We start from the raw sequence: 26,725 nt of genomic DNA, 5'->3' as shown, positions 1-26,725 counted from the left end.
ATTATGGGCTCTATTCATAAAAAAGATGTGGCGAAAAAACTCCTGGAGGTAAAATACCGCAGCGGTATTTTACACTTCTGGGTGGTCATTCAAAAAAATCTTGAAAGCTGCGATGCAAGAGCGGAGATCTCCCGCTGAAGGCTGGCGGTAAGCTGTCGGAAGGCATGCGGAAACACTGCAGCCGGCAGAGTCCCTCCGTGCGCTGCTCTCTCTGGGAGGTCTGTCCCATTCACTTGTATGTAATCCGCAAAATCAGAGGAAGCGGTATTTCCCGTCCACATACCGCTTCCTCTAATCTTTATGAATGGCCATTTTGTTACTTTTTTCTAGATAAATCTAGAAAAACACTGGAGAAGGCGGAAATTTCTCGGTCTGCTGGGGGATTGTAGATTTTCATGCGGGAACAGCTTTTATGAATGCCCACTTTGCTAAATGGACGGGAAAATCCGCTGTTTTGAGCGGAAAACTTGCGGTAAGGTTTTATGAATAGAGCCCTATGTGTCTCCAGTATCTCTGTATAGCTCAATGTATCTCCAGTCATTGTTTTCCTCCAGTATCTCTCTATAGCCCCATGCATCTCCAGCCATCATGTGTCTCCAGTATATCTATAGCTCCATGTATCTCTAGGCATTGTGTGTCTCTCCAGTAAATCTCTATAGCACCTTGTATCTCCAGCCATCGTGTGTCTCCAGTATCTCTCTATAGCTCCATGTATCCCCAGCCATTATGTGCCTCCAGTATCCTCTATAGCACCATGTATCTCCAGCCATTGTGTGCCTCCAGTATCTCTCTATAGCACCATGTATCTCCAGCCATCATGTGTCTCCAGTCTATAGCACCATGCATCTCTAGCTATTATGTGTCTTTCCAGAAATCTCTATAGAGCCATTGTGTGTCTCCAGTATTTCCCTATAGCTCCATGTATCCCCAGCCATTGTGTGCCTCCAGTATCACCCTATAGCTCCATGTGTCCCCAGCCATTGTGTGCCTCCAGTATCTCCCTATAGCTCCATGTATCTCCAGCCATTGTGTGCCTCCAGTATCACCCTATAGCTCCATGTGTCCCAGCCATTGTGTGCCTCCAGTATCTCCCTATAGCTCCATGTATCTCCAGCCATTGTGTGCCTCCAGTATCTCCCTATAGCTCCATGTGTCCCCAGCCATTGTGTGCCTCCAGTATCTCTCTATAGCTCCATGTGTCCCCAGCCATTGTGTGCCTCCAGTATCTCTCTATAGCTCCATGTATCTCCAGCCATTGTGTGCCTCCAGTATCTCCCTATAGCTCCATGTATCTCCAGCCATTGTGTGCCTCCAGTATCTCCCTATAGCTCCATGTGTCCCCAGCCATTGTGTGCCTCCAGTATCACCCTATAGCTCCATGTATCTCCAGCCATTGTGTGCCTCCAGTATCTCCCTATAGCTCCATGTATCTCCAGCCATTGTGTGCCTCCAGTATCTCCCTATAGCTCCATGTGTCCCCAGCCATTGTGTGCCTCCAGTATCACCCTATAGCTCCATGTGTCCCAGCCATTGTGTGCCTCCAGTATCTCCCTATAGCTCCATGTATCTCCAGCCATTGTGTGCCTCCAGTATCTCCCTATAGCTCCATGTGTCCCCAGCCATTGTGTGCCTCCAGTATCTCTCTATAGCTCCATGTGTCCCCAGCCATTGTGTGCCTCCAGTATCTCTCTATAGCTCCATGTGTCCCCAGCCATTGTGTGCCTCCAGTATCTCTCTATAGCTCCATGTGTCCCCAGCCATTGTGTTTCCAGCAAATCACTGTCTCCAGTAGATTTCTGCAGCACCATGGCCTTCTCTCTGTGGCTTCTTGTATCACCTTCTGATCCCGTGTTTGGGTCACGTGACGATGCCACAGTGGGCGTGTCCCAACCTTGCACTTCTGCCCGCCTCCGTACATACAAGCCTCGGTGGGCGGGGTTTGCCTTGCTGGTTTGTCTCAGAGAGGGGCGGGCGCACCGCTGAATGGACGAAGCGAGGGGCGGTCCCGCCACGTAGGAGGAGCTGAGGGGGCGGAGACGCGAGCTGACGTCACGGCGGCGGCGGTCCGTCATGGCGGAGAGGTTTGAATAAAGCGCAGCGGAGGCGGCGGAGCGGGAGATCTCCTCAGGTGAGCGGGGAGTCCGCGGATAGCGGAGTATGGCGGGTCCCGGGGAGGAGGAGAGGCCGCCGTGCGCGCTCCCGCGGCGCCTCAGTGTGTGCGCGCGGCCTGCAGGCTCAGGCGGCCCGGGCGGTGATTGGCTGGCGGGGGAGCCGCTGCTCTGTGTATAGAGGGGGTGCGGGCTCTGCGCTGACCCCCTGCCGGGCATACAGCGACCCCTGCAGGCCCAGAGACACCGGCTGCTGAAGCCACACTGACCATAGCGGCCTCTATAGGGGAACCCTCACTGGGGTGACACAGAGTACATGGGAGCCGCTTATACAGCCATTATCCCGGCCTCAGCTCCACAAACACCAATATCCATCTATACTGAATGTAGCTCCGCCCCCAGTGATGTCACAGCCTAGGCTGAGGGATTCTCCTCCCAGTGCATTATGGGAGAACGGGTATTATTTCTATTGGCTTTGGAACCTGGATTGTAGAGTCAGTACAAAAATCATCCAACTTCCACTCCTCAGTTTATGAAACATCTGACTCCAGGTGCCCAAAATTACTCCGACTCCGGTGGCCACTAACGTCCAATTTCTAGCGAAAAATTGTTTGAGTGATCAGAAATTCTGATCGGGCGAAAAATTGTTCACTACACCACCGACTAACCAATCATTGCTTCCTATCTATCACGGCCAACAAGAAAATCCAAATTTTGGTTCAACGAAAATTCAACCGGATGATTGTTTTTATAATCGTTCATTATCGATTGTGCCCATCAACTGAGATTATTTACAACCAATCCGATCAGAATTTCTGATTGCTCAAACGATTTTTTGCTAGAACTTGGACCGTTAGTGGCCAGCTTAAGTCTTATCAGGACTGTGGAGTGTGTACAAACATAATCCTGCTCCTCAGTTTGAGACCACCGACTCTCTTGCTCTTGACTACAGACCCCTTTTCGGAACAAAGAGTAAACAAACATTCTGCAGGGATGCACCTGCCAGCAGTTAGGGTCATGTCACATGGGTGATCGCCGGTGGCTCATTTAGCTGTGCAAACTATGCCAGGTGCTTGTTTGCACAGCTAAATGAGCCACCGGCGATCACCCATGTGACATGTCCCTAAAGCAGCGTACACACGCCGGACTTTAGGCAACGAGGCGGATCGCTCAGAAAAAGCCGTATCAGTCTGACGACAGAGCGTACACACGCCGGAGTGTCGCTGGCACGCCCACCCAGCGGGAGGCAACGACGGACCCGTCGTTGCCTAAAGTCCGGCGTGTGTACGGACCTTAACTCTGGCAGGTGCATCCCTGCAGAATGTTTGTTTACTCTGTGTCGTGTCACTTCGTTGTGTTGTGTTTTGAATCCCTGGGGGTTATGGAGCTTCAGTCAAACGCAGTGAACGCTAGACATTACATGCAACGCCTCAGAAAATTCTATCATCTGTGGTGCTAACGCAATCGATGGTAAAGGTTCATACACACGTCTGATTTTCCCAAACGACCGGTCGGTCATACCGATCATTTGGACGTCAAGTCAGACGTGTGTACAAACGATCGTCCACATAATTATTTATTTATTTATTGTATTTATAAAGCGCCAACATATTACGCAGCGCTGAACATTAATTTAGGTTACAGACAATATTTAGGGGTGACATACAGCAATATGACAATACAGGATACAAGAAAACCAGATCATACACCATAGTATGAGTACCAGGTAATACTTAGTCACTGGATGCAGCATGGAGATCACACAGCACAGTATGAGTACCAGGTAATACTTAGTCACTGGATGGAGCATGGAGATCACACAGCACAGTATGAGTACGAGGTAATGCTTAGTCAGTCACTGGATGGAGCATGGAGATCACACAGCACAGTATGAGTACGAGGTAATGCTTAGTCAGTCACTGGATGGAGCATGGAGATCACACAGCACAGTATGAGTACGAGGTAATGCTTAGTCAGTCACTGGAGGGGAGCATGGAGATCACACAGCACAGTATGAGTACAAGGTAATGCTTAGTCAGTCACTGGAGGGGAGCATGGAGATCACACAGCACAGTATGAGTACAAGGTAATGCTTAGTCACTGGATGGGAGCATGGAGATCACACAGCACAGTATGAGTACAAGGTAATGCTTAGTCACTGGATGGGAGCATGGAGATCACACAGCACAGTATGAGTACAAGGTAATGCTTAGTCACTGGATGGAGCATGAAGATCACACAGCACAGTAGGAGTACAAGGTAATGCTTAGTCACTGGATGGGAGCATGGAGATCACACAGCACAGTATGAGTACAAGGTAATGCTTAGTCAGTCACTGGATGGAGCATGGAGATCACACAGCACAGTATGAGTACAAGGTAATGCTTAGTCACTGGATGGAGCATGGAGATTAGGCAAGTTAGGTTCACTCAGATGCATATCATGGGGGCACAGTAATGGAGGTGCAAGATCAGGTAGGACACAAAAGGAGGTGCAAGATCAGGTAGGACACAAAAGGAGGAGGACCTTGCCCAAAGGCTTACAATCATAAGACTAGTTTTGACCAATCTGCCAAAACCAGTCCTATCAGCTGAACAATTGTTTGTACACACTTCTGACTTGACGTCCAAATGATCGGTCTGACCGACTGGTCGTTTGGAAAAATCAGACGTGTGTATGAACCTTGCATTTTCACATTGAAGTGATTGCTGCCATTCGTTTCATTGTAGGATGCAGTGGGTCCCAACGGTAAACGATGTACGTGGATGCCGGCAGTTGCCTGTGTGATCCAACCCTAATAAATGTCACCAGTCTGTGATACATTTTAGAAAGTAAATCAAGGAAAGATTTTTTTCAATGAGAAAATACTGACTAAATTTATTAATATTTATAGTAAAAATAAAAAACAAACGAAGTAAGTTATGTTTACTACAAACTGACAGAGGTGTTCAGTAACCAGCGGGGGCGGTCGGACACTGGGTTTATTGTATTTGTTTTCTATTATCACTCTACGCAAGTTCTTTATTATCTAAGGTACTCTGTGGTGGAAACTGCATGTCACAGTGACTGTCACTGATTGCTGGAGTCAGCTGGAAGTTAGGATTAGCTCCGCCTCTGCCCTCTTCTCATTGGATGGGTGGTTACAGTGGCCAATAGGGAAGCCGCATGCTGCTCTCACTGTGATTTTTCCTCTGGGTTATGCTAGGTACACACTATACAATTTTCTGGCAGATTTACCTGCCAGATAGTTTATTTCCTTCATGTCCGATCTGAATTTCGATAGATTTTTCAATTTTCTGATAATTTTTTTCGATCAATTTCTCATAGAACTGAATGAAAATTGATCTAAAAAACGGTTGGAAAACAAAAAAAATTGACGGAAAATAAAAAAATTGATCGAAATTCAGATCGGACATGTTGAAAATAAACGATCTGGCAGGTAAATCTGCCAGAAAGTTATATGGTGTGTACCTAGCATTACAGTATTTCTCTATATGTAGAGCTGCTGCTGATTATTTTGACATGCAGTTATTATTGAAGAGAATCTCTGGCCGTGTCTTTTATTGATTATATGTGGGTAGTACGGTCACTTCCTATTATCCGGCCAGTGATCGGTTTGAAGGAATGTAAGTCAAGGACTTTACATAGGATAATGAAATAGATTTAGAGCGCAATATACACATCTCCTTCTTCTTCTCTCCCTCTCTAAAGAGAAACTGCAAATTCAGCTTTTAGTTTCTTTACGTTTCTGCACCACAGGCCATGTAATTACTTTGAGCTGGACCAGATATTTGCACGGAGCGAGGCTATGGGGTTTCGGATATGGGTGATTTCCTTACAGCTGCTAATCCGACAGCTATCACTGGTTGGATTCGGTTCACTTAGATCCAGATCGCCAACCCGAGAGGGCTTTGCTGTGGTCTCGAGTTGAAGACCAAAGCAGATGTTTCCTCATAGGGCTTCTGTGGGAAATTAATTCCCTGTCCAGAAAATTGTGGACTGATAAGTGTGAACCGGTTTTGGCATTTATCTCTAACGTAACGGGAAGAATCGATCGTAATTTTCATAGATTTGTGTCCAAAACTAGGACCGGATGGTACATTTCGGTCGATGGGACGTATCGGTAGACAGCCCATACATTGCACTGTATCGGACAGTGCAGCAATGCAGTTTGTTTTCATTGGATTTCATGGTGATTAGGCTGAGATCACACATAAAGTGTGCAGTTCTGTTCCAGCCTTGTCAGTTTGCCATATTGTATGGCAATCTAACCTTTATGTCTGGTTCACGTGATGAGATTTTCTGGCAGATTTACTGCTAAATCAATTATTTCCAACATGTCCGATCTGAATGCTGGAAAGATCTCCGTTGCACTTACGTGATTGCGTGCGTGGCATGTAACAGCGTTTGATATTACAACAATGGACTGATGAAGTGTAAAGTTGCTGAAACAGATCGGGAATCGGTTTGCGGTGTATGGGCAGCCAACAGATCTCTCTGATCAGAGAGAGCTCTCTCTTGATCGATCTGTCCATATATTGCTAGATATCTTATGCTAGGCATACAAGGCAGTGTACTTTCTAATCAATCGAGCTGCTGATGGCTTGATTGATAATTTCCGACATGTCCGATCACGCAGGGGGATCGATTCCCGGCTCGATCCCCGCGGGCGGACAATAGGCAAAAACTAAGCGCTGAGAAGAAAGTGCCTACGGGGGCGAGCGGGAATTGATCTGCGCGCACAAGCGGACGAGCGGTGACGCGCCGGCATCGAGCCACTGGCTCGTTACCGGCGCACTATCTGCTAGATCGTATGCCGAGCATTATGCATGAGCCAGGGTTGTGTTGATATGACTTTGACAGGCTCTTCATACATAAACCCTGACATACAATGTAAAATCTTGCTAGTCTCCTCTGGCCATGATGAGCAGAGCTGCGTGATCACACATGCAAATAACCCAATGACTGCTCATTTTACAAGCTGTCATTAGATGTGTGTGCTGTATCCCAGTAGAAGTGTCATTGGGTCCTTGTTCATGCTATATCTCTCTGGTCCCTCCACTTTTATTGCCATGGTTATCTGCTGTTGTTTTTTCCTTGTTGATCTAGCGGGCGTTATCGCAGTCTGCCTGACTAGTCTAATAAAGGGCTGATTATTTTTGTAAATTGTCATACTTTCTACGCAGTTCACCTTATGCTAGGTACACACAATGTTTTTTCAGTCGATTTTTCCCTCCGATCAATTTTCTGTTTGATTCTCTTATCTATTCTTATCAATATCCATTCACTTCTACAATAAATCGACCAGAAAAACAATCGGAAATATTGGACATGACGGTATGTATCTATCGAACCATCTATCTGTTGAACAAAATGTATGGTGTGTACCTAGCATTAGAAATAAGTGGCCCCATCATCTGTCAGGAGAGTTGTGCAACATTTGTTAAAGTGAAGGCTCATACACACGCTCAACAAAAGTCTTTTAAATGCACGATTATCAAACAACTTGAAGTTGGATTGACTTGAGCTGCGTCTTATCAGTCGTCCACCTCTTATCAGTGATAACGCCTTGTCGTTTCGCTTGCACGTCTTTTGCTTGACAAGTTGTCAAACTTCTTCAGATTGTTTGATAATCGTGCATTATCATAAAATACTTTTGTTGAGCGTGTGTATGTGGCTTGAGTCTGAAGCAAATGAGAAAAAAGAGGTAAGGAGAGGGAAGGCTCTGGGACCTGTAGTGCCTTCCCTTTCCTCTCACGGACCCCGCGTTCCAGTGCTGTCTCCCCCGTTCCAATTTCCTGCCGTGGGAGGTTTTGGAAGTCTGTTAGCCCAAGTGCTCCTGCAGACCGCGCGGGAAGCTAGTGCACAAGGTAGTGGTAGTAGTGGTAGTAGTGGTAGTAGTGGTAGTAGTAATAGTAGTAGTAGTAGTAGTAGTAGTGGTAGTAGTGGTGGTAGTAGTAGTAGTAGTAGTAGTCTGGCATCTTACTATTTTGGCAATTAAACTGCCGTACAGGAATTGCCTCTTAAAACAAAGAAAACCCTGAGAATCCCCCATGAGGAGATGGACTAGTCCAAAACTTGTTGGTTTTTTGTCAGATGTTAACTGCTTAATTTTTCGCTGGAGTAGTCCTTTAAATTCTCAGATGCACAGCAGCTGTTGTTTAGGGACAAACACTGTAGAGACTGCAGGTCTTTCTGACATGCAGGGATTTCTGTTGTATGGAGGGGGTGGGTGAGTGTACAAACATCAGGGGCCTCTGTGGGGGATATAGTTGAAAAGCAGTTGTTTAGGATTAAAGGAAATATTCAGATTTTTACTTATCTAGGGCTCCTTCCAGCCACCTGTACTCTGTTAGCTCTCTCACCTTGAGACAGCCAAAAACTGCGCTGGAAATTTAGGCACACCAGGCGTTGCCATAGGCATAATGCAAATTACAGTTACAGCGGCGATCAGTCAGTAATTTGGGTGCCGTCAAATGACAGACCCCAAGTTATGATAAAAACAGTGTAATTTGTCCACCAGCAATATCTGGCAGTTGAATTGCTGATTTCCCCCACTATCCGTGGTGACCTGGAAGGGGAAATAGTACTTAAAGGGACCCTGTAGGGGGGTCGGGGGAAAATGAGTTCCCCGCAGACATCCTAATGGTCCCCCGCAGACATCCTGTGCCCGCGCAGCCAGTCACAGATGCTCCGGCCCCTCCTCCAGTTCACTTCTGGAATTTCAGACTTTAAAGTCTGAAAACCACTGTGTTGCCATGTCCTCAATCCCGCTGTTGTCACCAGGAGCATACTGCGCAGACACAGACCATACTGGGCTTGTGCTACACACTCCTGGTGACATCAGCGGGATCGAGGACACTGCAACGCAAGCGCAGTGGTTTTCCGACTTTAAAGTCTGAAATTCCAGAAGTGAACTGGAGGCGGGGCTGGAGCATCGGTGAGTGGCTGCGCGGGCGCAGGATGTCTGCGGGGGACCATTAGAAGCCTCGCGTAAGTTCAACTCATTTTCCCCCGACCCCCTACAGTGTCCTTTTTAAAGAACAAGCGACACCCATGCTAACCTATAAATAAAAAAGACACATATATATAAGTAGATAAATACTACTTCTACTTACATAACAGATGTATTGTGCTATCCACGTAATGATTCCTGTGAATTTTATAAAGGAAAAGCAGAAAATCCAATTCTAGGCAGTGGCCATCTTGCCAAGCTAATGCTGACATCATATCCTCCCTGACTCTTGTTTTTCCCCCTCCCTTCTCTTGCTCATTGTGTATCCATTAGCTGCCCTCCCCCCAGAGTCTTCAGACACTCCCCCTGAGGTGTATACTAACTGCACTGTCTTTTTTTTATTTTTGACACATCCAATCACTGAGTCACCTCAGCCTTGCTTGTAAACACAAGTGAGCAGAGGGGGTTTCTGATAAGCAGCTAGATAGGGAAATAAATGGAAGAGGAGGAATGTATTATAGATAAAAAGAACTCCCAGCATTCAGCTCTTTGGCACTGAGCTCCTAAAGTATGTGATAACTACAAACCATAAGGGCTCTTTTCCACTATGAAATGCGATCGCAATCGCCTTTCAATTTCCACCATGCGATTGCGATTAAGTTACTATATTCATTATAGTCCAGCTCAATCGCATACAAAACGCGGCAGGACGACGATTGCGCTTTGACCAAAATCGCATCGCAATCGGATCGCACTAATGGAAATTGCTGATGCAGTTTCCATTAGTTTAATGTACCTTGCGATTTGCGATCAGAAGCAAATCGCAAATCGCAGGCTAGTGGAAAAAGGCCCTAACAGCAGAAAAGGTTTTGCAAGTTTGGAATGAAGGATTAGCATCTTTATCACTTAATACACTCAGACCAGTCGCTTTTGAAATTTGATTTTTATGGTAACGATACCGCTTTAACGCTGCCGGTACTTTTTGCAGGAGATGGGTGATCCGGTTTTTGGCTTCACCCTGCGCCCTTAATTCCATGAACAGCCCTCGCCTCTTATGAGCTGCACAGGTTCAGAATGGTCTTGATTAACAGGAGCTGGACCGGGAAGGTGCACAGCCGGGACCATCCATACACAGCTCTGCCACTGAGCTGAGAAGCAGGCTTTAAAGCAGACCAGAACTTCCTCTCTGCTGTAAAAGATAAGCAACAGCATAATAACCTTCAAAGAAAAACATGTCTTTGTTACAGCTGATACAAATCCTGCAATAAATCTGCAGTGTGCCTACTTCCTGCTTTCATGGAAGCAGAGAAAGGGTTAACATCCTGTGTTTACCAATTAGCTCGCTGTCAAGGCTAGCAGCTGAGAGATCAAATTACAACTTGTGATTAGACACAAATGAGGGGGAATTAGACAGGCTAAACTCTCTAAATACATACAGGGTGCATTTCTCTGTTTTTCTTCTGTCCTGTGCTAGAGTTGCTTTCCCTATGAAATCGCTCCAAAAATGCTGCATGCAGGGTGATCTGGATTTCGGCTAATCGCTTCTGTGGGATCATGGCCACTCACTTTCAGCAGGGAAGCACATTTGGGATTGCTGGTGATTTATATAAAGCATAAATCACTACTGGAAGTTCTCTTGTATGTCACGGGCCAAATACTTTTTTAATGGATTTGAAGTTAGATTGCATGTATATGTTACGGCCAGAACCCAAAGTCTGGCTACTTCGGGTTCTGGCCAGTCAAAATGCAAAGTGGCCGTGTTGCTGCGGAAACAGAACAGAACATTCTGGCCGCTCCGGCTCCTCCCGCCTCTCAGCAGTCAGCCAATAGCGAGAGGCAATTAGAGCTCGGGGCTCCGGCTCCTCCCCCACCTCCTCTCACTACTGGTACTGGGCACTGGGTATCCCTACCCACACTGTATTCCCCCCCCCCCCCCTTTGCTCACATCCCCACTATGACGAGTTTCCGGTTGTAACAGCGGGGAAGTACCGCAAGAAGCAGGGGGTTCGTGCCACCACTTTCATTCTGATATGTGGGCACCACAGAGCGGGTGCTGGCAGAAGCAATATCAGCAGCGTTCCTGCTTTCTGCTCCTTGCAGTGCTTCCCTGCGGTGATGCACTCGGGTGTGCGAGGGGAGATAGAGGGTGGGTAGGCATACTGGACCTGCGACTGAGAGGAGGGAGGCAGGAGGGAGGAGCCAGTGTGGATGGAATGTTCGGTTTCTTATGCTAGGCATACACGGGCCGATGCGCCCTTATCAATCGAGCCGCTGATGGCTCGATTGATCATTTCCGACAGGTCCGATGACCTGCCAGATCGATACCCCACTCGATCCCCGCGGGTGGACAATAGCGGGGAATCGAGCGGAAGATAAGGAGCGCCTGCGGGGACTCGGCTGGAGTCGATCCGGCGGCTAATCGAGCCGCCGGGTCGACTCGTGTATGCCCAGCATTACATTGGCTGCAGTAGGGCGTCCACTTCGCATTTTGACTGGCCAGAGCCCAAAGTGGACAGACTTCAGGTTCTGGCAGTGACATATACAGGGAGTGCAGAATTATTAGGCAAGTTGTATTTTTGAGGAATAATTTTATTATTGAACAACAACCATGTTCTTAATGAACCCAAAAAACTCATTAATATCAAAGCTGAATATTTTTGAAAGTAGTTTTTAGTTTGTTTTTAGTTTTAGCTATTTTAGGGGGATATCTGTGTGTGCAGGTGACTATTACTGTGCATAATTATTAGGCAACTTAAAACCAAATATATACCCATTTCATTTATTGATTTTTTTACCAGTGAAACCAATATAACATCTCAACATTCACAAATATACATTTCTGACATTCAAAAACAAATCAGTGACCAATATAGCCACCTTTCTTTGCAAGGACACTCAAAAGCCTGCCATCCATGGATTCTGTCAGTGTTTTGATCTGTTCACCATCAACATTGCGTGCAGCAGCAACCACAGCCTCCCAGAGACTATTCAGAGAGGTGTACTGTTTTCCCTCCTTGTAAATCTCACATTTTATGATGGACCGCAGGTTCTCAATGGGGTTCAGATCAGGTGAACAATGAGGCCATGTCATTAGTTTTTCTTCTTTTATACCCTTTCTTGCCAGCCACGCTGTGGAGTACTTGGACGCGTGTGATGGAGCATTCTCCTGCATGAAAATCATGTTTTTCTTGAAGGATGCAGACTTCTTCCTGTACCACTGCTTGAAAAAGGTGTCTTCCAGAAACTGGCAGTAGGACTGGGAGTTGAGCTTGACTCCATCCTCAACCCGAAAAGGCCCCACAAGCTCATCTTTGATGATACCAGCCCAAACCAGTACTCCACCTCCACCTTGCTGGCGTCTGAGTCGGACTGGAGCTCTCTGCCCTTTACCAATCCAGCCACGGGCCCATCCATCTGGCCCATCCATCCTCACTCTCATTTCATCAGTCCATAAAACCTTAGAAAAATCAGTCTTGAGATATTTCTTGGCCCAGTCTTGATGTTTCAGCTTGTGTGTCTTGTTTAGTGGTGGTCGTCTTTCAGCCTTTCTTACCTTGGCCATGTCTGAGTATTGTACACCTTGGGCTTTTGGGCACTCCAGTGATGTTGCAGCTCTGAAATATGGCCAAACTGGTGGCAAGTGGCGTCTTGGCAGCTGCACGCTTGACTTTTCTCAGTTCATGGGCAGTTATTTTGCGCCTTGGTTTTTCCACACGCTTCTTGCGACCCTGTTGACTATTTTGAATGAAACGCTTGATTGTTCGATGATCGCGCTTCAGAAGCTTTGCAATTTTAAGAGTGCTGCATCCCTTTGCAAGATATCTCACTATTTTTGACTCTTCTGAGCCTGTCAAGTCCTTCTTTTGACCCATTTTGCCAAAGAAAAGGAAGTTGCCTAATAATTATGCACACCTGATATAGGGTGTTGCTGTCATTAGACCACACCCATTCTCATTACAGAGATGCACATCACCTAATATGCTTAATTGGTAGTAGGCTTTCGAGCCTATACAGCTTGGAGTAAGACAACATGCATAAAGAGGATGATGTGGTCAAAATACTCATTTGCCTAATAATTCTGCACTCCCTGTATTATCCTAATATTTTTGAAATTAAAGGTTCATACACACAACTAGGGATGCTCAAATCTGAATCTGGGAGAAACCCGGATACTTGCTATCCGGATATCTCCCAGTAAACCTGCGCGGGGAGGTGGGGTCAAACTTGCCTGTCTGACGTCTTCTTCGTCCATCCCTCGGCACCTCCCACGATCATCATGTGACTACAAACACTTCCTCCTTCAACCCGGAGGGAGGAAGTGTTTGCAGTCACGTGACCGCCGCGTGGAACGATGCGCCTCCGATGCGTGGGAGGGGCCAAGGGACGGATGAAGAAGACGTCAGACAGGTAAGCAGTTGGATTGACTTCATATCAGTCTTATCAGCTTTTTGAACAACAAAAGTTGTATGTTGCTGGAAATACACCATACAATTTTCTGTTTATTTTCTGTAGAGAATGGTCATTATCTCTGGTGCATTGTGTTCTGGTTATCTCCTGCTGAGTAGAAGCATACCTAATTGCAAGGCAGATAGATAATTTCCATCATGTTGGAAACAGAAAATTGTATGGTGTATTCCTAGCATATTGCTGGGAATAGATGGGTCGATTCTGCACCCGATCGTTTTTGCCGCTCGATTCTGTGGGCGATTGTCTTATCTTCCGCTCAGTTTTCTTATCTTTTTTCATTGTCCATGCAGAATAGCAGGGCTGTGGAGTTGGAATTGGAGTCGGAGTTGGAGCAATTTTGGGCACCCGGAGTCGGAGTTGTGGTTTCATAAACTGAGGAGTCGGAAGATTTTTGTACCGACTCCACGACCCTGCAGAATAGAGCTGCAAAACGATCAGGCCGGAGATCGGACATGTCGGAAATTATCTATCGATCCATCTAAATGGCTCAGAATCGAGCCAAGTATTCCCAGCATAACAAGTTTGGTAGATAGTTGAACAGATAGTTGGTAGGTGTCTATGAACCTTTCTTTAGCAACTGCCATTCAGGAAATCCTTTTAAAAACAAAGAAAACCCTGACCCCATGAGGAGATGGGTTGGTCCAAAACCTGTCTGTTCTGTCAGATTTTAACTGCTTACTTTTTTCCTTTTTAAATAAACTTGTTGGAGGTATTAACTGTCACAATTCAGCATGCTTTCTTTGCCTCTTGTCCTTTTGTCTGCTTGGAGCTGCCCTTTGACACCTGTTCAGGACTTTGTACCTTGCGTAATATATTATTTATGCAGTGAGAGAAACCGGAGCATGGACTTTCCTTTAGAATAGATGGGGTGTGTGTCTGTGTGTCTGTGTGTCTGTGTGTGATCAAGATATTAAATGTATTCTTTTTCTTATGCCTGGAGCTCCTGCTGCTTGTGTGCCATGTTATTAAAGGAGTTATCAGGCAAAAAAAAAAAAGTTTTACTTACCTGGGGCTTCTTCCAGCCCCATGTAGCCATCCTGTGCCCTCGTAGTCACTCTCTGCTGCTCTGGTCCCCCTCCGTCAGCTCGTTTATTTTTTTCCGACCTCAGGGTCGGCGGGCCGCATTGCGTACATTTTTACACATTTCCGCTGGTGCAGGAACATTAAAGGGGAACTGAAGTAAGAGGTATACGGAGGCTGCCATATTTATTTCCTTTTAATCAATACCAGTTGCCTGGCAGCCCTGCTGGTCTATTTCTCTGCAGTAGTATCTGAATAACACCAGAAACAAGCATGCAGCTAGTCTTGTCAGATCTGACTTTAACCACCCTGGCGTTCTGATTAAATCGCCAGGGTGGCTGCGGGAGGGTTTTTTTTAAATAAAAAAAAAACTATTTCATGCAGCCAACTGAAAGTTGGCTGCATGAAAGCCCACTAGAGGGCGCTCCGGAGGCGATCGGAAGATCGGCGGCAAGAAATAACACGGAAGGCCGCAATGAGCGGCCCCCCGTGTTTCGCTTCCCTCGTCGCCATGGCGACGAGCGGAGTGACGTCATGGACGTCAGCCGACGTCCTGACGTCAGCCGCCTCCGATCCAGCCCTTAGCGCTGGCCGGAACTGTTTGTTCCGGCTACGCTGGGCTCGGGCGGCTGGGGGGACCCTCTTTCGCCGCTGCACGCGGCGGATCGCCGCGCTGCAGCGGCGATCAGGCAGCACACGCGGCTGGCAAAGTGCCGGCTGCGTGTGCTGCTTTTTATTTGGTGGAAATCGGCCCAGCAGGGCCTGAGCGGCAGCCTCTGGCGGTGTTGGACGAGCTGAGCTCGTCCAGACCGCTCAGCAGGTTAAAGTCTGAAACACCTGATCTGCCGCATGCTTGTTCAGGGGCTATGGCTAATCGTATTAGAGGCAGAGAATCAGCAGGGCTGCCAAGCAACTGGTATTGCTTAAAAGGAAATAAACATGGCAGCCTCCATATACCTCTCTCTTCAGTTCCCCTTTAACACATACATTTTTACTCGTTAGTGGTTTAACGCGTACATTTTTACGTGTTGAACCTCTAATGCGTAAAATGTATGTGTTAATGTTCCTGCACCAGTGGGAATGCATAAAAATGTACGCATTGCGGCCCGCCGACCCCAAGGACGGCAAAAACTAAACTAGCTGACGGAGGGGGACCAGAGCAGCAGCGAGTGACTGTGAGGGCACAGGATGGCTGCATTGGGCTGTTAGAAGCCCCTGGTAAGTGAAAGTTTTTTTTTTTTTGTTTGTTTTTTTTTTGCCTGTTCGGTCAAGATTGGAGGAGGGATGATTCAAGCCGTATTGATGCAAAGGGTTGTAGGATACAGCGTGAGATGTAGTGGCTATATGAGAAAGGGTTCATTCACACTTGGGCGATTAGCAGGCGTTCACTACTAATTGTCGGAACGCTGGAAATCGCTAGTGCTTTTTAAAGCGCTAGTGCATGAAGTATATGGCAGTCACCTTACTGCCGCAATCACTGCCGATTTGCGAATAGGGCAAAATGCAAATGTGTTACATGCAGCATTTTTTGAGTGACCGTAATTGCAATGTATTTCAATCGCGATGGCTAAAAAACACAAAAATGTCCAGTGAAAAATATGCATTCATTGTGTAAAAATTGCTAGTGCTGATCCCTAGCATTTTGCAACTTCAGGCCTGGAACCCACTAGAGCCCTTTTTTGAGCATTTAGGGAGCGCTTTAAATCGCTAGCGATTTTCCTAAACGCTCTGCTAATGTAAATAAATGCAACAAATTCCACAGTAGCGATTGGCCAAATCCCAATCGCAGGACGTGCAGCATTTTGGGAGCATTTGCGCTTCAATGTAAAGTATTGAGGTGCTGGCAAAGCGCTCATAAATTGCTACACATAGCAATCTGTGTGCGATTTTTAAATTACTGCAAACTAAAAAAATAAATGATTATTAATTGAAAGGACCAATCAGAATTAAAATCGCTGTCAAAATCGCAGGCAAAAAGCTTACTTTTTAAAATCGCTCCCCAAATCGCTGGAAACGCTCATGAAATCGCTTACAAAACGCTAATTAAAACGCTAGCGATTTATAGTGGGTTCCAGGCCTCAAGAGTGAATGGGGCCCAACAGTGAAAGGGTCAGGCAGCACAGAGATGGAGGGGGGCTGGGGATAGGGTCAGACAGTACAGTGATGGGGGAGTAGGGGAGATGGGGTCAGACAGTGCAAGCATAGAGAAGGCTGGGGATAGGATCAGGCTGCACAGTGCTTGGAGGGGGGGTAGGGTCAGTGATTGAAGGATAGCTCCCAACTGTACCTCATTTGGAGGGACAGTCCCTCTTTGGGATCCCTGTCCCTCTTTCCTCCTCATTTGTCCCTCTTTCAGGACTCTGTCCCTCTTTCTATGTAATGTAAGTATTTCTCCACTGAAAAAATGTTTCATTGCGTCTAAATTGTATTCCCGACTTTTAAATTGATATATTTCTAATTTGTAGATGTTAATATGAAGGAAAATAAACCAGGATAGAAAGGACCAGTGTGGTTTGTATTCTAAAACATATTTCTCTTATGAAATCTTTATGGTATGTGTGACTAGGGCCGTGTCGGAGGTGTGGTTAGAGATGTGGCAGGGGCGTGACTTAAGTGTCCATTTTTCTCAACTCAAAAAGTTGGGAAGCATGATTGAGGGGAGGGGGGGTAGGTAGGGTCAGGCAGTACAGACATGGGGAGAGCAGAACAATCATAGGGAAAGGCTGGGGATGGAGTCAGGCTGCACAGTGATAGGGGAGACTGGGTAAGGGGTTAGGCAGCAGTGATTGGGTCAGGCAGATCAGTGACCTGGTACAGACCTCCTCCAGTCCTCCTGTGATAGAGAAGCGTCTTCCTCCTGTGCAGCCAATCCGCGCCCCTCCTCCTCTCCCCGCCCCCAGCCGGGCCCGGAGCATGCTGGGAATTGGCATGTAAATACAACAAGCCGCGGCAATGATGGAGGCGATGCAGCGGCTCGTGCGGGATCCGGAGAGCGGCGCGCGCCTCTGACCCCCTCCTGCTGCAGCGCGTGCTCCGGGGTGAGTCTCTCCCCCCCCCCCCCCCCCCCCCCCCCCCATATCACAGCTGCTGGGCTCTGTGCTGCACATGTACATTTGTACATTGTTGCGAGTTACTTGTGTGCCCCGTCCTGTAGCGGGGAGCCAGTGCTGGCAGCCGGGCAAACTTCTGGCTACTTTTCTGTGTTTTCTGTAGTATGATAGAGCGCCCCCTCCGGCACTCGGCAGTGACTGCAGGATGTGGATGTGTTAGCCAAACAAGTTTTATCCAAAATGATCATCTATTTATTTTGTTAGGCACACTTTTTGCGACTTTTCTGCATGTTTTCTGGGCTGGAGATTTATTTAGTGTATTCTGCAGATACATTTCTCCAACAGTAACTGCAGCCTATAATGTACAGAAGTGATAGACAAGTTAACACTTTTCCTGGCTCTGCTTCTGGCAGTACATTGCTGGCAGTGACCGTACTCCGAATCAGTCACGATTGGTCTGGCGTGTTGGATAGATCTCACTTGATAGGCTTGGTCAGGTTTGCTGTGGTAGCGGCGTTCAATTTCCTGAGGGCTTCCTGACAACACAGGAGGAGGTGAATGGGCAGATAGGTGAGTTGTGCTGTTTCCACGCACAAGCAGTTTTAGTTATCAATGAGTGGGGAGGGGGAGAGAGCATAGGAGGCTGCCATATTTATTTCCTTTTAACCACCCTGGCGTTCTGATTAAATCGCCAGGGTGGCTGCGGGAGGGTTTTTTTTAAATAAAAAAAAAAACTATTTCATGCAGCCAACTGAAAGTTGGCTGCATGAAAGCCCACTAGAGGGCGCTCCGGAGGCGATCGGAAGATCGCCTCCGGCGCCCAGAATAAACAAGGAAGGCCGCAATGAGCGGCCTTCCTTGTTTTGCTTATATCGTCGCCATAGCGACGAGCGGAGTGACGTCATCGACGTCAGCCGACGTCCTGACGTCAGCCGCCTCCGATCCAGCCCTTAGCGCTGGCCGGAACTTTTTGTTCCGGCTACGCTGGGCTCAGGCGGCTGGGGGGACCCTCTTTCGCCGCTGCTCGCGGCGGATCGCCGCAGAGCGGCGGCGATCAGGCAGCACACGCGGCTGGCAAAGTGCCGGCTGCGTGTGCTGCTTTTTATTTGATGAAAATCGGCCCAGCAGGGCCTGAGCGGCGACCTCCGCCGCTCAGGTGGTTAAACAATACTAGTTGCCTGGATGTTTTGCTGATTTGTTTGGCTGCAGTTGTCTGAATCGCACCCAAAACAAGCATGCAGCTAATCTTATCAGATCGAAAGGCCTGGTTCACATCTGCGTTTTTTTTTCTGGAGCCAGCCGTACGGATCAGACCATCTAAATTCTGGAAACCGGTCCATTTTTACAGCCAGTGTTCTGCAAAATGTCCGCTTTCCATAGGTTCCTATTGTGCTGCAAAACCTTCCGTTTTCAATCCGCTGAGTGAAATGGTCCGGAAAATTAGGTCCTGCTGCATTTTTTTTTTTTTTTTTTGTCTGTTCAGCAGGCTAAAAGCTGATGTAAACCGAGCCTTACAATAATATCAGAAACACCTGATCTCCTGCATGCTTGTTCAGGGGGCTATGGCTAAAGGTATTAGAGGCCGAGGGTCAGCAGGACAGACAGGCAACTGGTATGACTTAAAAGGAATTAAATATGGCACCCTCCACATACCTCTTGTTACAGTTGTCCTTTAAGGTGCCCGTACATATAGTGATGTATGGCAGAGTTCCCCAACCCTGTCCTCAAGGCCCACCAACCGTACATGTTTTGCAGGAAACCACAGACAATCACAGGTGGGGTAATTAGTATCTCAGCAGAGCTGATTAACTACCTCTGTGGATTTCCACAAAACATGCACTGTTGGTGGGCCCTGAGGACAGGGTTGGGGAACACTGATGTATGGACAGATCTCTGATCTCTCTAGTTGGAGAGATCTGTTGGCTGCCCATAGACCGCAGGCTGATTCCTGATTGATCTCAGCATGAAATCTCTCTGGAATTGGCCTTGTGACGCTGCTGTGAGTTTCATTCAGGGAATGCAGGGCCCAAAATCACATTCCCAAAGGCTGGCTGTACACCTCTCTGTTTTCATGGACGCTTTTTCATAGAACTGAGAACCAGGGCAGTCGGGCAGTTTTGGATACCTGGAGTCACATGATTCTTGTACTAACTCCACAGCCCTGCCGAGAACCCATTTTAATCAGTGGGTTAGTGCTCCTTTCAGTTAGTTTCTGCACACATTTTCTCCATCAATTACACTAGTTCTGTTAAGAAAAATAAAAAGTATGTGTTTTTCTGCATACAGACACACTGTACAGAAAACTATTGTAAAAAAAAAAATGCACTCAGAAAACTGACCGTGAGCCCCCTCCCTGAAACGCCTGCGGAAACTGCTGTCTTTAGTGGCAAAATCATTCTCAAAAATGTTGGAGGTTTTGAGAGCAATTTGCAATTTCTAGTGGTTCTCAGCCCTAACTTATTAGCAGAGCCTGGTTTTCCCTTAGGCCAGGGTCACACTTAGCAGAATCGTATGCATTCTCTCGATACTGGGATATATATTAAATAAAATTATGGCTTATGGTGGCGCCCACTGTGCCCAAATACCCTGCACCGTTTTTACAATACTTTGTGTGTATGCACTGTAAAGAACACGTGACACCCATGCTAACCTAGAAATAAAAAACACATATATAAGTAGATAAATACTAGTTCTACTTGCATAACAGATGTATTGTGCTATCCACATACGGATTCCTGTGAATTTTATAAAGGAAAATCAGAGAATCCTATTCTAGACAGTTTCCATCTTGGTTACCTTTAAATGAAGCCAATCCTGACATTTCCTCCCTCACACTTTTTTTTTTTTTTCTTCTCCTCTTGCTGATTGTGTATTTGTTACTCGCCCTCCTCCCAGAGTCTTTACACTCCCGCTGAGGTCTCTACTAGGAAGTGCACTGTCTTATGTCATTAGAAGGGGGGGTACATTGTTTTTGCCAAGGAGGCTGCATTGCAATTTTTTTTGTTCTGTTTTTTTCTTGTTTCATGTAGCTACCTGAGTGGTAGCTACATGAAACACCACTAGAGGGTGCATATGTCCCTCTAGTCCGATCGCCGCCGGCAACAACAGCAAACAGGAGATTGCGTATAGAACGCGATCTCCTGTTTGGCTTCTCCTGTCGCCATGGCTACGATCAGATTGACGTTATGGACGTCAGCCGACGTCCTGACGTCAGGAGCATCCGATCCAGCCCTTTGCGCTGCCCGGGAGTGATTGGTCTGGGCTGCGCAGGGCTCTGGCGGGGGCCCTCTTCCGCTGCTGCATGCGGCTCATCGCCGATCAGGCTGTACGCGCGGCTAGCAAAGTGCTAGCTGCGCGTACGCCAGTTTACAGATTGAAAATCGCCCCACCAGGGGCTGAGATATCCTCCGCGGCGGCTTACCCCGTGTCCAGCACGGGGTTACCGCTAAGGAGGTTAAAGGGAAGAGGAAGAATATATTATAGATAAAAAGACCTCCCAGCATGCAACTGTTTTGCCAGCCGATGGCAATTAAAGGGCTAGTGCTCCTAAGGCATGTGATAACCCCAAATCATAACAGCAGAAAGTTTTGAATGCAGGATTAGCATCTTTATCGCTTAATACACTCAGACCAGTTGCTGTTGAAATTTGAGTTTTAGGGTGAAAATCACACTTTAAAGGAGTTCTGTGGGGGGTTGTGGAAGAGAAAAACGGACACTTACCTTGGGCTTCTATCAGCCCCGTGCAGCGGTAATGTCCCACGCCGTCCTCCTCCCATCCGCTGTTCCCCGCAGCCGGCCCCGGTCTAAGCGGCATGGGATCCAACTGCGGCTGCGCTAGAGTGGCCGCGCACCCGCTCGCTTCCGCCTGCGTCATCGGAAGCTTACTGCGCAAGCGCAGTACAAGGCTCCGTTGTACTGCGCCTGCGCAGTAAGCCTCAGATGACGCGAGCGGAGGCACGGCAACGCGCATTATTCGTCTATGTCAGACGAATAATAGCCCGGTGCCGGCTGCGGGCAACGGCGGATGGGAGCAGGACGTCGTGGGACATTACCGCTGCATGGGGCTCATAGAAGCCCAAGGTAAGTGGCAGTTTTTCTCTTCAGAAACCCCCACAGAACCCCTTTAAGTATGCTTCAATTGCCTGAATACACAGAAGAACGGCAGTGATCTCCCCTAATCCCTTGGACATGCTTTCAGTTATGATTGGCCAATCACTGACCAATGTTACCACCTGCATATAGTATGAAGGTGCGTACACACATGCGACTATAGTCGTTTGTAACGATCGTTCCCCGATCTTTACCAACGACGATCGTTACAAAAAACGAACCACCGACTATTAAGGCAAACGACGAACGAGCCAAATCGCTACAAAAGAAAGTGCTGTCTCGGCGGATTTTAACCAACGACGATCGTTTGCAAAAGTGGTACATCGTTGGAAACGATCGTTCGTACTAGGCTTGACATGCGCATTTCACTATTTCTCCATGGAACTTCTCATTTTTATGCGCAGGCGCAATAGTTGCTTTCTGTGATGTAACGTTCGTTCTAACGATCAGATCGTTACACACATTTTAAAACTACCTTTACTTAGGTCGTTCTTGCATCAATTAAAAGTTCGTTCGTCGTTCTTAACGAACGATCGTTGTCGCATGTGTGTACGTAGCATTAGGGTCAGCAGATATTGAATACTATGAGCAGGTTATGTAGGTAAGCCATCATACTACATGGAGGTGGTAAAATCGGTCAGCGATTGGCCAATCAAAAATGAAAGTGTGTACCAGGCTTTAGTCATTTGGGGAAACCAACCAGCTGTTTTCTGCAACTGTCCCTGGGAGAAAGTATGAATGAATGTATAAAAGCTAAAACTGGCACTTACCTGGGGCTTCTACCGGCCCCCTGCAGCTGTCATGTCCAGCGCTGTCCTCCGGTGTGCCGTTCCCTGCTGCCGGCCCCGGACAACTGCGTCCGCTCGCTCGCTCCCGCACGCATCAGCGGGACCTTACTGCACAGTGCAAGAAAACTTTGTACTGCGCCTGCACTGTAAGGTCCCGCAGCCTCAGTTCTAGTTGTCTAGAAGAATAATCAGCCCGGGACTGGCAGTGGGGGAATGGAGCATCGGAGGAGGATGGTGCAGGACATTGCAGCTGCAGGGCGCCGATACAAGCCCCAGGTAAGTGTCAGTTTTAGTTTTTTGTTTTTTTTGTACCGGAGAACCCCTTTAAGGAACCCCCCCTAGTTTGTTTTCTGTAAATCAGAACGTATCCCCACTTTGCAGCATTATTACACCAGTGTGAAGGATCCTCGTAGCGTTGTGTACTTTACCACATTACTGACCATGTGCTCTATATACTGTCTGCGCGGCCGCTGAGGACTCTGCTGTACTTTGTATTGCTGTTGATATGACTGGAATAGGGAATCTCTCTGGAGGCCAACAGTCCAGAGGGACACAGACTGCAAAACACATCTGACACGGTCACAGCAATTCCTGCTTCTATACAAAGTGAAAGGTCTCCAGCCAGGCAAGTCTGTAAATAAAGGGAACCTAAACTGAGAAGGAGATGGATTTTACCTTTTAAAATAATACCAGTTGCCTGACTCTCCTGCTGATCCTGTGTCTCTAATACTTTCAGCCGCAGCCCCTGAACAAGCATGCAGATCAGGTGTTCTGACTGAAGTCAGACTGGATTAGCTGCATGCTTGTTTCAGGTGTGTGATGCAGCCACTACTGCAGCCAAAGAGATCAGCAGGAGTGCTAAGAAACTGGTTTTGTTTAAAAGGAAACCTCCATATGCCTCTCCGTTTAGGTTCCTTTTAAAGTGGACCAGAACTCTTGCACAGGACAGAAGGAAACCTAGAGAAATGCACCCTGTGTGTATTTAGAGAGTTTAGCCTGTCTAATCCCCCCCTCATCTGTGTCTAATCACAAGTGTAATTTGATCTTTTCTCTGTGTCACATGACTGCAGAGATGACAGATAAGTTCATTTGAACGCACAGGATGCTAACCCTTTCTCTGCTTCCATGAAAGCAAGAAGTAGACACACTGCAGATTCATTGCAGGATCTGTATCAGCTGTAACAAAGGAATGTTTTTCTGTAAAGGTTATTATGCTGTTGTGTATCTTTCAGAGCAGAGAAGAAGTTCTGAGTTCAGGTCTGGAAATAAATATGGCAGCCTACATATATCACCTTGACACAATACAAGCCCGGAGGCTGCGCACAATGTTCACTGTAAACAAGTCTCTGTTGTCTGCATTAGATACAATCCCTCAAAGGAAACAGTGAAACTCTGTTAATCCAATAAGCAAACAGTCCGATATTATTCCTAGTCTGCAGGCCGTTCCGCCAATGATCACCTTCAGCGAGTAATCATCACCACCACCACACCCCTCACAGTGGGAACTCACCGCAATTTTGTGACCCTCTATTAGATGGGTCTTCAGCGCTTATGGGGTCATCAGGCCGCCCCCTGCCACTCAGGAACTTTTATCCGCTCAATGAGTCTTGCACAGGAATCATATACACTTCTAAAACATGAACAGAGCTCTCATAGCGTAATACTGTAAAAACAAATTTATTCTAAAAGAAATGCGCACTTACAAACATGAGGCTTGGTGTCGGGCACAGAGTTTTAATGGGCTCTACCCCAATCGTAGGCCGCCGGATCGGCTTGTTGCGCTTGAGTATCACCTTGAGTTTCCTGACCTGAGGCAAAGCTAACTAATGTGAGCACAGAAGTATGTCCTGCAGATCCACTTCTGTGCATTGTCCGTTCCTCTCCTCATCCCCACCCAGTAAGTCATATTGTCAGACAGGAAGAGGTGGGCTTGCTGCAATTTTCCCTCCTATCCTCTTTCTATTCTCTCTCCTCTTCCCCGCCCCATCCATTCTCCTTTAAAGGGGAACTGAAGTGAAAGGTATACGGAGGATGCCATATTTATCTCCTTTAATAATACCAGTTGCCTGGTAGCCCTGCTGATCTGTTTGGCTGCAATAGTGTCTGAATCACACACTAGAAACAAGCATGCAGCTAATCTTGTCAGATCTGACAATGTCAGAAACACCTGATCTGCTTCATGCTTGTTCAGGGGCTATGGCTAAATGTATTAGAGGCAGAGGATCAGCAGGATAGCCAGGCTACTGGTATTGTTTAAAAGGAAATAAATATGGCAGCCTCCACATCTCTCTCACTTCAGTTGCTCTTTAATAGGCCGGAAAGAGGAGGGTACATACCGGCAAGCCTGCCTCTTCCTGTCTGGAAACTGTTACTGTAGCCAAAACTCACATTTTGAGTGATTAAAGATCAGGGGGAACAGGGAGAGGAACGGACAACGCACAGACAGGGCTGTGGAGTCGGGCAATTTTGGGTGCCTGGAGTCGGAGTCGGGAAAAAATGCACCGACTCCGACTCCTAATGAATTTGTAACTGTAATTAAAATAGAAAATATGATAAAATGTTCTATTTCTCAGATAATAGTCATTAAAAATAATGTATATATACAGTAATAGCTGTGCTTAGTCCACAAAAATGAAATAAACCAATCAAAATTAGTTACTTGTGCTGCTTCAATAAAGCAGTCCCCGTATTTTTAAAGTCAGATATACATATCTGATTGTGACTGTATATATGATGTGTACACAGGAATCTCTTATATATACGAAATAACATCTATGCTGTAAGAATAAAGCCTGATGTGTAGCCGTGTCACTAATAGAGATGGTCAACGAGATGGAAATAATTCTGCATTGATGCTGATTTATGCAAATGTATGCACTCCCTTTGCTGATGAAATCAAATAATTTGATATGTTATTAAAATTTGGTTTGGTGACTACAAATTAAAGGGTAACTGAGACGGATGAAAAGTAAAGTTTTATACATACCTGGGGCTTCCTCCAGCCCCCTTCAGGCTAATCAGTCCCTCACTGTCCTCCACCACCCGGATCTTCTGCTATGAGTCCTGGTAATTCAGCCAGTCAGCGCTGTCCGGCCGCATGCCGCTCCCACAGCCAGGAACATTCTGCACCTGCGCAATAGTGCTGCACAGGTGTAGTATGCTCCTGGCGGCGGAGTGTGTGCATGCGCACTACGCCTGACTGGCTCAAGTACCTGGACTCATAGCAGAAGATCCAGGTGGTGGAGGAGGACAACGAGGGACTGATTATCCTGAAGGCGGCTGGAGGAAGCCCCAGGTATGTATAAAACTTTAATTTCATCTGTCTCAGGTTTACTTTGTTACACAGTAGTACTATACTCTACATATGCACTCCCCACAGAGCTGCAGGGAATCCACTGAGAATGCTGTGCACATTGAACACAGAGGTGTTGTCTGTTTACAATCTCTTCATTCCCCTGCAGAGTACCTGCACATCATTCTTACATGTACCCACAGTTACATTGCCTAGGGCCTGATAGATGTTCTTTGTTCCAGTTTGTACCTTTTACAAGTACTCTTACCAAGGACTAGTTTTAGTCTAAAGGGAATAAATATATTAGTCTACATATCCTTCTCACTTCAGTTGTCTTGTAAAATTCCTAAGCGTTGGCAGTTAAGAGACGAATTTCATGTTACATACTTTTAATCAACAAAATTGTAATATGCAAATTAGAGGAGTCGGAGTCATGGAGTTGGAGTCGGTGGAATCCTAAACTGAGGAGTCGGTGGATTTTTGGACCGACTCCACAGCCCTGCGCACAGAGGCATGTGGCTCCAGTATGGACAAACCTCTGTGCTCACGTTAGGCAGCTTTGCCTGGGATCCGGCGTACTTGTACAACTGTTGACTATACACCAGTGGTTCTGGATGTATATGCATTAGTGGTGCATTGTGGGTAACCACAAATGTTATAGCTGAATTATTGCAAGTTTCCTTTTGTTTTAAAAGAGACACACTAAAACCAAAAAGGTCCCCTGTTTAAAGTGAACCAGAGACGAAGCACCCTCATGTATTTTACCATATATATCAATGGGAACATGACAGTAAATGCCTACTCTGCTCTTTGTTTCATTTTTAACTGCTCAGTTTTCTTGTTATCAACTTTGATAAAATCTCCGACTGAGCTTTCAGTCTAGCTCTGCCCCAGAATGATTATAGCTGAGTCTTGTGGCTCTACGTTCCTGCTGC

The 26,725-nt window shown here is 46.8% G+C and overlaps 1 protein-coding gene across 3 annotated transcripts in view; it reads left to right on the top strand.

Moving 5' to 3' along the window:
- Nucleotides 1–2,032: 2,032 nt before the first annotated feature.
- NUMA1 (nuclear mitotic apparatus protein 1) overlaps nucleotides 2,033–26,725 on the top strand; it is a 98,471-nt gene continuing 73,778 nt past the window's right edge. For 2 of the 3 annotated variants that reach the window (XM_068266546.1, XM_068266544.1), the window contains exon 1: nucleotides 2,033–2,128. The gene's annotated coding sequence lies outside the window, so the exon portion shown is untranslated. Of the gene's footprint in view, nucleotides 2,129–17,499; nucleotides 17,589–26,725 lie in introns of those variants that run through there. The other variant, XM_068266545.1, reaches the window with a different exon arrangement.

This window comes from Hyperolius riggenbachi, chromosome 2 (assembly GCF_040937935.1).
Source record: "Hyperolius riggenbachi isolate aHypRig1 chromosome 2, aHypRig1.pri, whole genome shotgun sequence".
Lineage (NCBI taxonomy): Eukaryota > Metazoa > Chordata > Amphibia > Anura > Hyperoliidae > Hyperolius > Hyperolius riggenbachi.
This window is presented reverse-complemented; position numbering and strand designations above follow the sequence as displayed.